The sequence below is a fragment of the Zingiber officinale genome, chromosome 10B (assembly GCF_018446385.1).
Source record: "Zingiber officinale cultivar Zhangliang chromosome 10B, Zo_v1.1, whole genome shotgun sequence".
NCBI classification, from domain to species: Eukaryota; Viridiplantae; Streptophyta; class Magnoliopsida; order Zingiberales; family Zingiberaceae; genus Zingiber; species Zingiber officinale.
The window spans coordinates 2,326,944-2,339,666 of NC_056005.1; positions in this window are offsets into that span (position 1 = coordinate 2,326,944).

The window sequence follows — 12,723 nt, forward strand, 5'->3', positions numbered from 1 at the left end:
TAACTAGCCTTTGGGTCGTCCGGACATATACTGAGAGATAGGGAGCTATGTTCTGTAAGCCCGATCGACACTTGGGTCAATCGGTCATATGCTGAGCGGTGGAGAGTTGTCTTGTAAACCTGTTCGACCATTTGTGTTGACCAAATTTATTCTGTGTGTCTTGGTACTGAGTTGTAGAGCGCTAAGGCCCTTAAGTCTAGCCTACTTTAAAGACAACCAACTCGGTATTGAATGTCTTACCGGTGAGGAGTGAGGAGATAGATCTTGGTGAGGGTGGCTCATCCATTTGCTAACTGCCACCTACTGAATGTCTTAGCATTGAGGAGTGAGGAGATAGGCCTCGGTGAGGGTGACTCTTTCATTTGCTTGACCGTCACCTCATCTTGACTTTGACTACCACATTATCTTGACTATCGATTCTTCATTACCTCAGGGTCCATTCACAATATACTGTATCACTAGCTTCCCCTTCCATTCTAGTCGAAGGAGATTTGCAGCCGACTAATTAGACCTGAATTTGATCTCCGCCTCATCACTAGATTCACTAGTCCGGTCCGATAGTCATGCTTTAGCTTTCCCATTGATGATTCCATATCAGACCCAACGTGAAGTTTTTTGACGATCTTTCTTATTACATTTTAACACTCCCGAGAAGGCAAAATAAACAATAGATATCATATATATTTGAATTCCTTGTAACCTTAGAAATCCATAGGAACTGAAATAAATACAATATAAGATCTCTAAGTCCATCAGTGGATTTTGACTGAAACCCACTGATGGGCCTAGATAATTCTGATTACATCGATTTCAGTTCTAGTGGATTTCTAAGGTTGCAAGGAGTTCGAATATGCTATCCATTGTTTATTTTGGCTTTTCCAAATGTATTAAAATATTATTAAAAATTAACTAAACATTATAAAATGTTATTTATATGTTATGCATGCTTGTAAAAAAGAGAAGAAAGAGAAGAGATGAGAGGAAAAATAAGAGAAGTTGCATGCATAGAAAAGATGAAAGAGAAGAGAGAGAAATGGTAGATGATTCTGTCCGAATGCTGAATCGATGGACGCTGGGCACGTGGCGCTCTTCCAACCGATGACGTGGATCTCTGACCGGCCGTATGGATCTCCGGTGAACCTACAAAGAAGTCGGGCCGGAAAGGGGTTCCCTGCGACGACCCTCCGACGCTCAAGTCAGGCAAGAGGAAACTATGATGTGGCTTCCAATCTCAGAGAATGCGTACCTCCGGCGAAGTCTGGGGCTCTTATATAGAGCTACGAAAAGGCTTATGCACAGATACCAAGGCGAACACATGTCCTCTTACCACACCTCAGTATGAGCTTGTCAGAGAAACTTGCCTGACACCATACTGCTACAGTCCGAGCACCTCTCTGATGGGACGACAGAACCTTCTGTCGCAAGGTTCTACGTATGGCTTGGTCGTTGGACATGCCTGTTGTCAGAATATGTTCCCCGATGTTCCCCTTGTCCTTTTGTCTCTTCTATCCCTGTGCCGAGCGTCCAGCCGCTTGGCAGGCTCATGACGTCCAGTCGGACGTCATTATCAGTCCGACCGGGAAGTTGCCCGGTCGCGAGCTCGGCTAAGAACGTCCCTTTACAGTCTTACTGATTTACGCCTCGGCCGAGCGGGCTGCCCGCTCGGCCCAACGACCTTGTTCACCATGAGCGTCGGAAACTCAACTCCCTGTCGAGTTGTTCTTTGATTCCGCCATGACCCGTTCGGCCGGTCGACCCTAACCCTTCTCCGGTCGGCCGGACCTCATGTTGACCCTTTTGACTGTTGACCACCACGTGGCGTTGACTTCCCTCCATAGGGTCCCCCGTCCGAACGACCGGATCACTTGCCTTCCCTTAGCTTCAAGTCTAGTCGGAGGAGGCGATTAGTCCGACTGACTAGACCGCCAGTCACGCCGAGCGGAATCTCCATGCAACCATCATCCGCTCGGCTCACACAGGGGTAGCTATAACGACAGTCAACGCCGAGCGGAATTTTACTTGTGCATTTGTCTTGATTGCTAACTGATTTTCTCCTTTTCTCCTTTGCAGCGGACATCGTCATGGAGTCCGCGATGGCCGGCATTTTGAAGAGGAAAGCCGCGGCGCTCGAGGCCGCGGCTGCCAAAGAGATGGAGGTGCTTGGCATCGAGTCGGTCGGCTCGCATGAAGGAGAGAGCGACACGCATGCGGGGGAGTCGGCCGCTCAAGCTTCTCTCCCGGAGCCGGCGGTTGGCACAACTTCCAGCCGAGGGCCTTCTGCTCGGGAGGAGGGCTCCGCTCAGGAGGAAGAGCGTCCTCTTCGACAAAAGAGGCGCCGAGCGGAGACACCCCTGCGATCGGCCACTTCCGCGGTGCAACCGTCCGATCGGGCCACCGCCGATTCTCGCGGCAAAGCCCCGGCGGTTGAGGCGATTTCGTCCGATCGGACCCCATCCCAGCTGGATGCGTCCCGCGGACCCCCTCGAGGCCATTCCCGTCAGCGCCCTTCCGCCCGCTCCCCGCCCAGTTCGGCTTTCGGCAATTTTGTCGCAGATGTCTACGCCAGCGTCCGATCCTTCTCCAGCTTCCGCCCAAACGACTCCCGGTTGGCATCGCACCATCAGGGTCTCCCTGCATCTACCCACCGAAGAGCTGATGCCCGAATTCGATCGGGCAACCCGCCCGAGCACATGATCACAATGAAGGGGTCTCTAGCCGAAATGTGGGCCGACGCTCGGGCGCACGTCGCGATGATTCCTCTCAGCAATCTGGCCAATAGTCATATGCAGCAGGCCACTGGGGTAAGTATGTTTTCTTTGAAGTCTTTTATGCATTCTTTCCGATCGGCCACTAACAATCTTGCTTATGTCAGAGATGGGTGGAAGAGATCGTCGTTTCCAATCGGCTGGCGATGGTGGACGAAGAATTAAAAAGGCTAAGGAGTTCGGGCGGCGCGCCTTCCCAGGGTCCATCATATGCCGAGTTGCAGAGGGAGCTCAAGAAGACCCAAAACCTGTTGGAGGCCGAACGGAAGAAGACGGCCGACCAGGCTCATACTTTGGCCGAACTTGATCGCCAGAACAAATCACTTGACCGAAAAATAAGCCTGGCGATTGAGCGGAAGAAGACGGCCATTGCTGACCCGAAGAGGAAGAATGTCAAGGCTCGGGGCCTAGAGCAAAAAGTTAAGGAGCTGATTGATCAGCTGGCCGGCGAAAAGGTGAGCCGCTCGGCTGAGGCAATTAAGCATAAGGATGAACTGAAAACTCTGCAGGAGTCCCTCGCAGCCTCCCAAGTGGCCTTCAAGAAATATCAAGAGGCTGAGCCTGGCCGAGTCGCATCCCTGAGGCTGAATTACATCCGTTCAGATGAATTCTCGGAGAAAGTCTACGAACGGATGTACACTGCCTTCGAGCTCGCTATGACTGCCACCACAACTTACTTGAAGCCCAAGGGTCATCTTGCCGACTCCGTTCTCATCCCGACCCAAGACCAAGCGGCGCTCCTCGGCACCATCCCCCAAGACATTTATGATTTCCTTGAGTATAAGTTTTTATGTAATTAGGCCGCTCGGCCGAAAACTATCCTTTTTTTGTAATTCGGCCGTTCGGCCATAATTTCTCTAATGATATGCTATCCTTTCGCCTGCTTTTTCTTTTGCTAATCACTACGCGTGCCATCCGCTCGGCTCACCAACCATCGTTGTTCATGTTCCCGTACATTCCCCAGTTATTCGCCTCTCATCCCACTTCCCTTGTGTTCGAAAGGGATTTTTTATGAATTATTTTGCATAGCTAGCCCGCTCGGCTGAATATATCATGTTTCGCAAATGGGATTTTCACTAGTTGTTTATGTACTTTTGGTTACTTGGTCAATCGACCAAACGACTTACAAGTCGACTTCTTTGTTGTCTTCTTCCGGGCGGAGGGTTTATAGTCGCCGGTACGACTCAATTTTTAACGTCGGAGCTCGACGGTCTTCCGCCCAGAGGGTTTATAGTCGTCGGTTCGACTCTCGATTTTTAACGTCGGAGCTCGACGGTCTTCCGGCCGGAGGGTTTATAGTCGCCGGTTCGACTCTCGATTTTTAACGTCGGAGCTCGACGGTCTTCCGGCCGGAGGGTTTATAGTCGCCGGTACGACTCTCGATATTTAACGTCGGAGCTCGACGGTCTTCCGGCCGGAGGGTTTATAGTCGCCGGTTCGACTCTCGATATTTAACGTCGGAGCTCGACGGTCTTCCGGCCGGAGGGTTTATAGTCGCCGGTACGACTCTCGATATTTAACGTCGGAGCTCGACGGTCTTCCGCCCGGAGGGTTTATAGTCGCCGGTTTGACTCTCGATATTTAATGTCGGAGCTCGACGGTCTTCCTGTTGGTGCAACCTTAGGTCAAGGTTGACCTGGTTGACCCGACTCGAGTTGACGTGACTCGAGTTGTATTTTGATGTTTGACTTGGGGAGATTGTCGGTGCAACCTTAGGTCAAGGTTGACCTAGTTGTGTTGCATGTTGATATTTGACACTCGTGAGAGAGTTCTATTCTTGATGCGGGACAAGAATAGGTGTTTGGGAGATTATTGGTGCAACCGTAGGTCAGGGTTGACCTGGTTGACCTGATTCGGGAAAAGTCCAAGTATGGAGACTTGGCACGGAAAAGTCCAAGTAGGGAGCTTGGCACTCGAAAAGTCCAAGTATGGAGACTTGGCACTGGAAAAGTCCAAGTATGGAGACTTGGCACTGGAAAAGTCCAAGTATGGAGACTTGGCACGGGGAAAGTCCTGGTGAGTGAAGTGGGAAAGTCCTAACTGGGATGTTAGGCGGTTGGAAAGTCCCGTGAGTGAAGCTGTAGTGGGAAAGTCCTAACTGGATGTTAGGCGGTGTGGAAAGTCCAGTAAGTGAAGCCGAGCGGTGGGAAAGTCCTAATCGGGATGTTAGGCGGTTGGAAAGTCCTGGTGAGGAGGCAGTGAGAAAGTCCTAACTGGAATGTTAGGCGGTGTGGAAATCGGTGAGTGAAGCCGGTGGAAAGTCCCGTGAGTAAAGCCGGCAAGGAAAATCCGGATGGATCGGGGATGATCGGACTTGGTGTTGGAAAGTCCAAGTAGGTCAAAGGATTGACCGGACACTTGGCGAGGAGTTCTAGCAGGTCAAGGAGTGACCGGATGCTAGGGATGAAGTACCAATAGGTCAAGGTTGACCGGATATTGGTTTGAAGTCTTGGGACTTGGTTTGGGCAAAAACCAAGCTCGGATCGGTCACCGACCGATCCGGATACTGTTTGCTCGATCGATCCGGTGACCGATCGGATCGAAACGAAACTCTGTTGTTCTTGATCGATCTAGTGACCGATCGCCAGCTAACAGAGGCGAAAGAAGCGGTGATCGGTCCGAGACCGATCAGGCCATGTCTTGATCGGCGGGGACCGATCAGAGACGATGTCGCGGAAGCACGGCCGAGTTGGGATCGATGTCGTGGACCGATCCGGTATCGATCGGTCCATGCATCGATCGTAGTACGCACGTAAGGGTTCAGCACTAACCGGTCGATGCGGGGACCGATCGGCCCTGATCAGTCCGTAGACCGATCAGGGTTCTAGCCGTTGCGACGCAACGGCTAGTTTCTTCGCTGTCTTCTTCGCAGGTATAAAGGGGTCGAGGACTGCTGCTGCGCGACAACTTCTTCCTCTCCTTTCTACTGAGCTGCTGGTGTGCTCTTGAGCTTTGCTGAGCTCTCATCGCTGCTGAAGCTCTGCGTGAGTTTCCTGCTGGTGTTCTAGCTGCTGGATCTGAGAAGCTGTTGCTTCATCAAGGTTCCAGTCGACAACAAGAGGCAAGCAAGTGTTTTACAATTTCTGTTGTTCTTGTTTGTTGTCTCTATTGTTGTACTCCTTTGTTTGCTGTTGCAAAAGACTGTGGCGAGGTTTCTCCACCCATAAGGAGTATTTATTAGCCGGGTTTCCGGGGATTCATCCACCGACGGATTGACAGGGCTCGTCCACCTTACGGACACGCCGAGGAGTAGGAGCCCTAATCTCCGAACCTCGTTACATCCTTGTGTTAAGGTTTGGTTTTCTTCTCTTTCGTTTCTTTGTTGTATTTTCCGCTGCGCTAACCCTAATCGTAGGAAGAAACGAGAAAGTTTGGGGTCGGCTATTCACACCCCCCTCTCTAGCCGAGTACGAAGGATCCTAACAAGTGGTATCAGAGCGAGGCCGCTCTTCGACGGATCAACACCCGTGGGAGCAAAGCTAGAGAATGGATCTCTATGGAGAAGATGTCACCATTCCACCTTTCTACGAATGCGGCGACTTCGCGTATTGGAAGGTAAGGATGAAGTATTTTCTTATGACTAACATAATGAATTGGTTTTGTGTACAAGAAGGTTTTACTCCTCCGGTGGATGAAGAAGGAAAACCACTTGAGAAGAAGGAGTGGACAAGAGAACAAATTCACAAATCCGAAATCAACGAAGAGGTAACGAGAATAATTGAATTTTCATTGCCTACTAACATTTTGTGTAAGATAGGATACAACAATGCCAAGGAGTTGTGGAACAACTTGGCCAAGTACCATGAGGAGAGCTCCACCTCAAGCCATGAAGAGGAGCCTAGTGAGCCAAGTAGCTCACATCATGGAGGGAGCGAATTGGAAGTTGAGGGCTACTCAATATCCAAGGAAGAAGAGGAGGAGAGTTCCTCTTGTTCAAGTTCGGAGCAAGAAGAAGAAGTTTCCACCTCCGGAAGGGTTGAAGAAGAAAGCTCACACCCATCCCCAAACCTAGGTAACTCAAGCATCTCAATTTCAAATAAGTTACATATAATATGCTTTGAGTGTAGGGAGTGTGGACATTACAAGAGCAAATGTCCAAAGAGAGTTAGGAAGACTCCACCGGCACCAAAGGTCAAGGAAGCCCGAGTCCCAACACGCAAAGGCAAGAAGCACATGGTGTGCTTTCAATGCAAGCAACGGGGACACTATAGGAGCCAATGTCCGAAGAGGAGGAAACCTCACAAGGACAAGGGATGCACATCGATAGGGGGAGCTAAGGCAAATCCTAAGGTAACCTCTAAGGTTCATTATTGCAATTCTAATAAAACTCATGCTAGTAGTTTTGTTGCAATTGTTAATAATGATAAGCATGTTAACTTTAGGAACCAATACATGTGCTTAGGAGCTAAACATGTTAGCCTAGATAGGGATACTACTAGGAATGCTAACCCTAGGATTAACACTTCTAAGGTTAAGAAAACCTAGGTAGAAACCCTAAATCAACTAGACATATGCCTAGGAATACCTCAAGGAAGAGTGATAAATCAAAAATTGAGGTATTAGAAAAGGAGAATCAAGTCTTGAGGTCAAGGCTTGATACCCTAGAAAAGGCCCTTAAAAGTTTAGAGAAGTCAACTCTAGGGCCTAAGGGTCAAAAGTCCAAGGACAAGAAAGGTTTGAGTCACAAACCTAAGTCCCAAATGGTCAAGCCCACATATCATGATGTTCCATTCGATTATGGAACAAAACCTAGGGCTAGGAAGACCAACACCAAGGTCACAAGGGGAGTCACCCCTAGAGTTGATCTTGATGAGTCCCAAATGGCCAAGGCTTTAAAGCCTAAGAGGGTCATTAGGAGGGTTGCTAGGGAAGTTATCCCTAGTGAATATTTAGTGAACCCAATGAGCTCAAGTAGGTATTGGGTTCCTAGGAGCATTTTCTCTACCCCATAGATGGGTTAGAGAGTGTCAACTCCAATAAGAAGGGTAGTTAACCCAACTTTGAGGAAATTGACACTCAAGGAGCATTTTCAAGGTTTTGATAACCTTTGAAAATGAAAAAGAATTATTATTTACTCCTTAAAGAGTAAATTGTGCCATATTTGAAAAATATCGATTTCAATCTTATTTGGCACAATTTAAGAAAACCTAGAGAAATACCATAATTGGGATTTTGGTTTTCTCTAAGGGATATATGGGCAATCTAGGGTTAGATTCTAAGTTAGCTAAGGCTAAGGATACTTAGATAGGGAATTTAGGCATTTTATTTGTGCTAACTTCCCATGATTGGTTGCCATATGCCATGCCATGACATCATACTTATTTTATTATCATTTGAAATGTCATGATAATGCTTAGGTTATCTATATGTCATGTGTTAGTTTCGTTTCAAACTTTATGCCATGACATCATGACATTGGCACATGTTTTCATTTATGTTATTTATTTATGCCATGTCATCATCTCTTGCATTAAGAATCAATGAAATTGATTTAAGGATAAAAACACATTTTGGTATTGAGATCAAAGTGTAGTTTAGAAAATGCATGAGAACTTAGCCTAAGTTGACCTTAACCCACATCTCACATCAAATTGACTTGAATGTGGTTTGATACACCTTAGATGTGTGTGAGATATTAGGATCATGAGTTAGGATCAAGGTGCATAGTTTTTGTACCTAGATGAGCCTAATTCAAGAAAAGGAGGATCATAGGGAAAGCTTGTGTACAAGTCATGTACATATAGCCCTAAGATTGTGGTCCCAAATTAAAGGGTTTGAAATTATTTCAAAATTGTTGTGAAAAACCTTGATGAAGCTTTCCTAGTGATAGCATTCATCATTGAACATTGTGATACAAAGTTGACTTAACTTTGAATTATTTCAAAGTTTTTGAATTTTGTATCAAGATTTGAAAATGGAAGTTATTCTCATAGAAAACTATTTTTCCATGATAGTATATGTTATGAGGAATATATCCTCAAAATTTCACATTTTTTCGAATTTTCTGGAATTTTTTAGGAGTTTCTGAATTTCCGGGAAGGGAAATCAGAAATCTCTGATTTCAGAGTGTGGATCGGTCACCGGACCGATCCAGGGAAGTTCTGATCGGTCCGGTGACCGATCAGTGACGATCTGGATCGGTCCGGGGACCGATCAGGTCAGCCTGGCACGCAGAGCCCGCTCGATCATTTTCGATTTTAGTTGGTCTGAAATTTCAGCTGGAAGTTGGGTTTTGTGGATTTCTAAGGTTTGGAACTCTCAAAGACATTGTTGGTGCAATGGTCAAGGGGGAGTTGACCTCTAGGGGGAGTCTTATCTAATTGTCAAGAGGAGTTGACTTTTAGGGGGAGTTTGTACTCCTTAAGACTCTTGAGGATTAGTGATATGGGATTATCACTAAGTTGATTGTTGAGTTTAGTATCAAGGGGGGAAATTAAGAGTTTCAATGAAAGGTATGGGACTTTCATTAGGAAGAAACTCTTGACCTTGATACTCTCCTTTGTCTTTTTGATGTGTGTCAAAAAGGGGAGAGTATTCATTGGAGAATTATTGGAGAACCCAAGTTAGGTTATCGGGTTAACCTAAGCTAGGGAAAGAATGTCAAGGAATGTTCAAGGAAGAACATTGGAATTCTTTTTGATGTGTGTCAAAAAGGGGGAGAATTATTGGAGAGCCCAAGTTAGGTTATTGGGTTAACCTAAGGGGAGAATGTCCAGAGAATGTTCAAGAATGTCCAGAGAATGTTCAAGGAAAGAACATTGGACATTGGAAGATGATTGAAAACCTAAGTTAGGTTATCGGGTTAACCTAACTTGATTATGGTTTTGTCAAACATCAAAAAGGGGGAGATTGTTGGTGCAACCTTAGGTCAAGGTTGACCTGGTTGACCCGACTCGAGTTGACGTGACTCGAGTTGTATTTTGATGTTTGACTTGGGGAGATTGTCGGTGCAACCTTAGGTCAAGGTTGACCTAGTTGTGTTGCATGTTGATATTTGACACTCGTGAGAGAGTTCTATTCTTGATGCGGGACAAGAATAGATGTTTGGGAGATTATTGGTGCAACCGTAGGTCAGGGTTGACCTGGTTGACCTGATTCGGGAAAAGTCCAAGTATGGAGACTTGGCACGGAAAAGTCCAACTAGGGAGCTTGGCACTCGAAAAGTCCAAGTATGGAGACTTGGCACTGGAAAAGTCCAAGTATGGAGACTTGTGGAAAAGTCCAAGTATGGAGACTTGCACGGGAAAGTCCGAGTGAGTGAGGCGGTGGGAAAGTCCTAACTGGGATGTTAGGCGGTTGGAAAGTCTGGTGAGTGAAGCGGTAGTGGGAAAGTCCTAACTGGATGTTAGGCGGTGTGGAAAGTCCTGGTAAGTGAGGCGGTGGGAAAGTCCTAACTGGATGTTAGGCGGTTGGAAAGTCCTGAGTGAAGCCAGCGGTGAGAAAGTCCTAACTGGAATGTTAGGCGGTGTGGAAATCTCGGTGAGTGAAGCCGGTGGAAAGTGTGAGTAAAGCCGGCAAGGAAAATCCAGATGGATCGGGGATGATCGGACTTGGTGTTGGAAAGTCCAAGTAGGTCAAAGGATTGACCGGACACTTGGCAGGAGATTAGCAGTCAAGGGTGACCGGATGCTAGGGATGAAGTACCAATAGGTCAAGGTTGACCGGATATTGGTTTGAAGTCTTGGGACTTGGTTTGGGCAAAAACCAAGCTGGATCGGTCACCGACCGATCCGATACTGTTTGCTCGATCGATCCGGTGACCGATCGGATCATCGAAACTCTGTTGGATCGATCGGCCAGTGACCGATCGGCCAACGAGGCGAAAGAAGGCGGTGATCGGTCCGAGACCGATCAGATGTCGATCGGTCTGGGGACCGATCAGAGACGATGTCGCGGGGAGCAGAAGGCAGGGATCGGTCGTGGACCGATCGATCCATGGACCGATCAGCATCGCTCTGATACAACATGTAGGGTTCAGTAGCAGGCTCGAGCGGTCCAGGCTGTACTGATCGGTCCGTAGACCGATCAGTGTCTGATACTAGTTTCTCCCGTATTTTCAGTACTGAAAATAGTAATGTCAGTAACTCGTGTTCGATAACTTCCTCTCCTTTCTCTAGGAGCTTCCGAGTTCTGAGCTCTGTTGAAGCTCTGCGTGAGTTTCCTGCTGGTGTTCTAGCTGTTGGATCCGAGAAGCTGTTGCTTCATCAAGGTTCCAGTCGACAACAAGAGGCAAGCAAGTGTTTTACAATTTCTGTTGTTCTTGTTTGTTGTCTCTATTGTTGTACTCCTTTGTTTGCTGTTGCAAAAGACTGTGGCGAGGTTTCTCCACCCATAAGGAGTATTTATTAGCCGGGTTTCCGGGGATTCATCCACCGACGGATTGACAGGGCTCGTCCACCTTACGGACACGCCGAGGAGTAGGAGCCCTAATCTCCGAACCTCGTTACATCCTTGTGTTAAGGTTTGGTTTTCTTCTCTTTCGTTTCTTTGTTGTATTTTCCGCTGCGCTAACCCTAATCGTAGGAAGAAACGAGAAAGTTTGGGGTCGGCTATTCACACCCCCCTCTCTAGCCGAGTACGAAGGATCCTAACACTTCCGACCGGAGGGTTTATAGTCGCCGGTACGACTCTCGATATTTAACGTTGGAGCTCGACGGTCTTCCGCCCGGAGGGTTTATAGTCGCCGGTTCGACTCTCGATATTTAACGTCGGAGCTCGACGGTCTTCCGCCCGGAGGGTTTATAGTCGCCGGTTCGACTCTCGATATTTAACGTCGGAGCTTGACGGTCTTCCTGCCGGAGGATTTATAGTCGCCGGTCCGACTCTCGATATTTAACGTCGGAGCTCGACGGTCTTCCTGCCGGAGGATTTATAGTCGCCGGTCCGACTCTCGATATTTAATGTCGGAGCTCGACGGTCTTCCGGCTGGAGGGTTTATAGTCGCCGGCGCGACTCTCGATTTTTAACGTCAGCGCTCGATGGTCTTCCGCCCGGAGGGTTTATAGTCGCCGGTTCGACTCTCGATTTTTAACGTCGTTGCTCGACGGCCATCAAGGCTAATTTTACGCCCTGCCGAGCGGCGAATAATGCCAAATGCGTTTTATCACTTTGCTTCCTGCATTAAAAGGACACAGACGACCAAGATATACATAAAATGAATTACATCGGCGCACCTCTCACCCAGTTCAGTGAAAAGGGATCGGGGCCAGTGGTGTTTCCCCTTGAATGCCGACCGGATCTTTATCTCGGCCTCACGTTGAGATATTCTCCGGTCGGAACTTTTCTGCCGCTCGGCCTGCTGATGCTGACGTCGCCTGTTGCTCTGGCGCTTGACTTGCACCCTTTTGTTTCTGTTGCTCCACGAGCTTAGCTTCTCTTGCCTCGATTAGAGCGTCGAGCTCCTCTTGGGAGAGCATCACGGTGTGCGGTCGTCCAGCTTCATCCATCACTTCCGCTCGGATGCAGGTGCGTTCCCACAGACGGCGCCAATTTGATCATGTCCGAACGCTGAATCGATGGACGCTGGGCACGTGACGCTCTTCTGACCGATGACGTGGATCTCTGACCGACCATATGGATCTCCGGTGAACCTGCAAAGAAGTCGGGCCGGGAAGGGGTTCCCGGCGACGACCCTCCGACGCTCAAGTCAGGCAAGAGGAAACTATGATGTGGCTTCCAATCTCAGAGAATGCGTACCTCCGGCGAAGTTTGGGGGCTCTTATATAGAGCTACGAAGAGGCTTATGCACAGATACCAAGGCGAACACGTGTCCTCTTACCACACCTCAGTATGGCCTTGTCAGAGGAACTTGTCTGACACCATAATGCTACAGTCCGAGCACCTCTCTGATGGGACGGCAGAACCTTCTGTCGCAAGGTTCTACGTATGGCTTGGTCGTTGGACATGCCTGTTGTCAGAATATGTTCCCCGATGTTTCCCTTGTCCTTTTGTCTCTTCT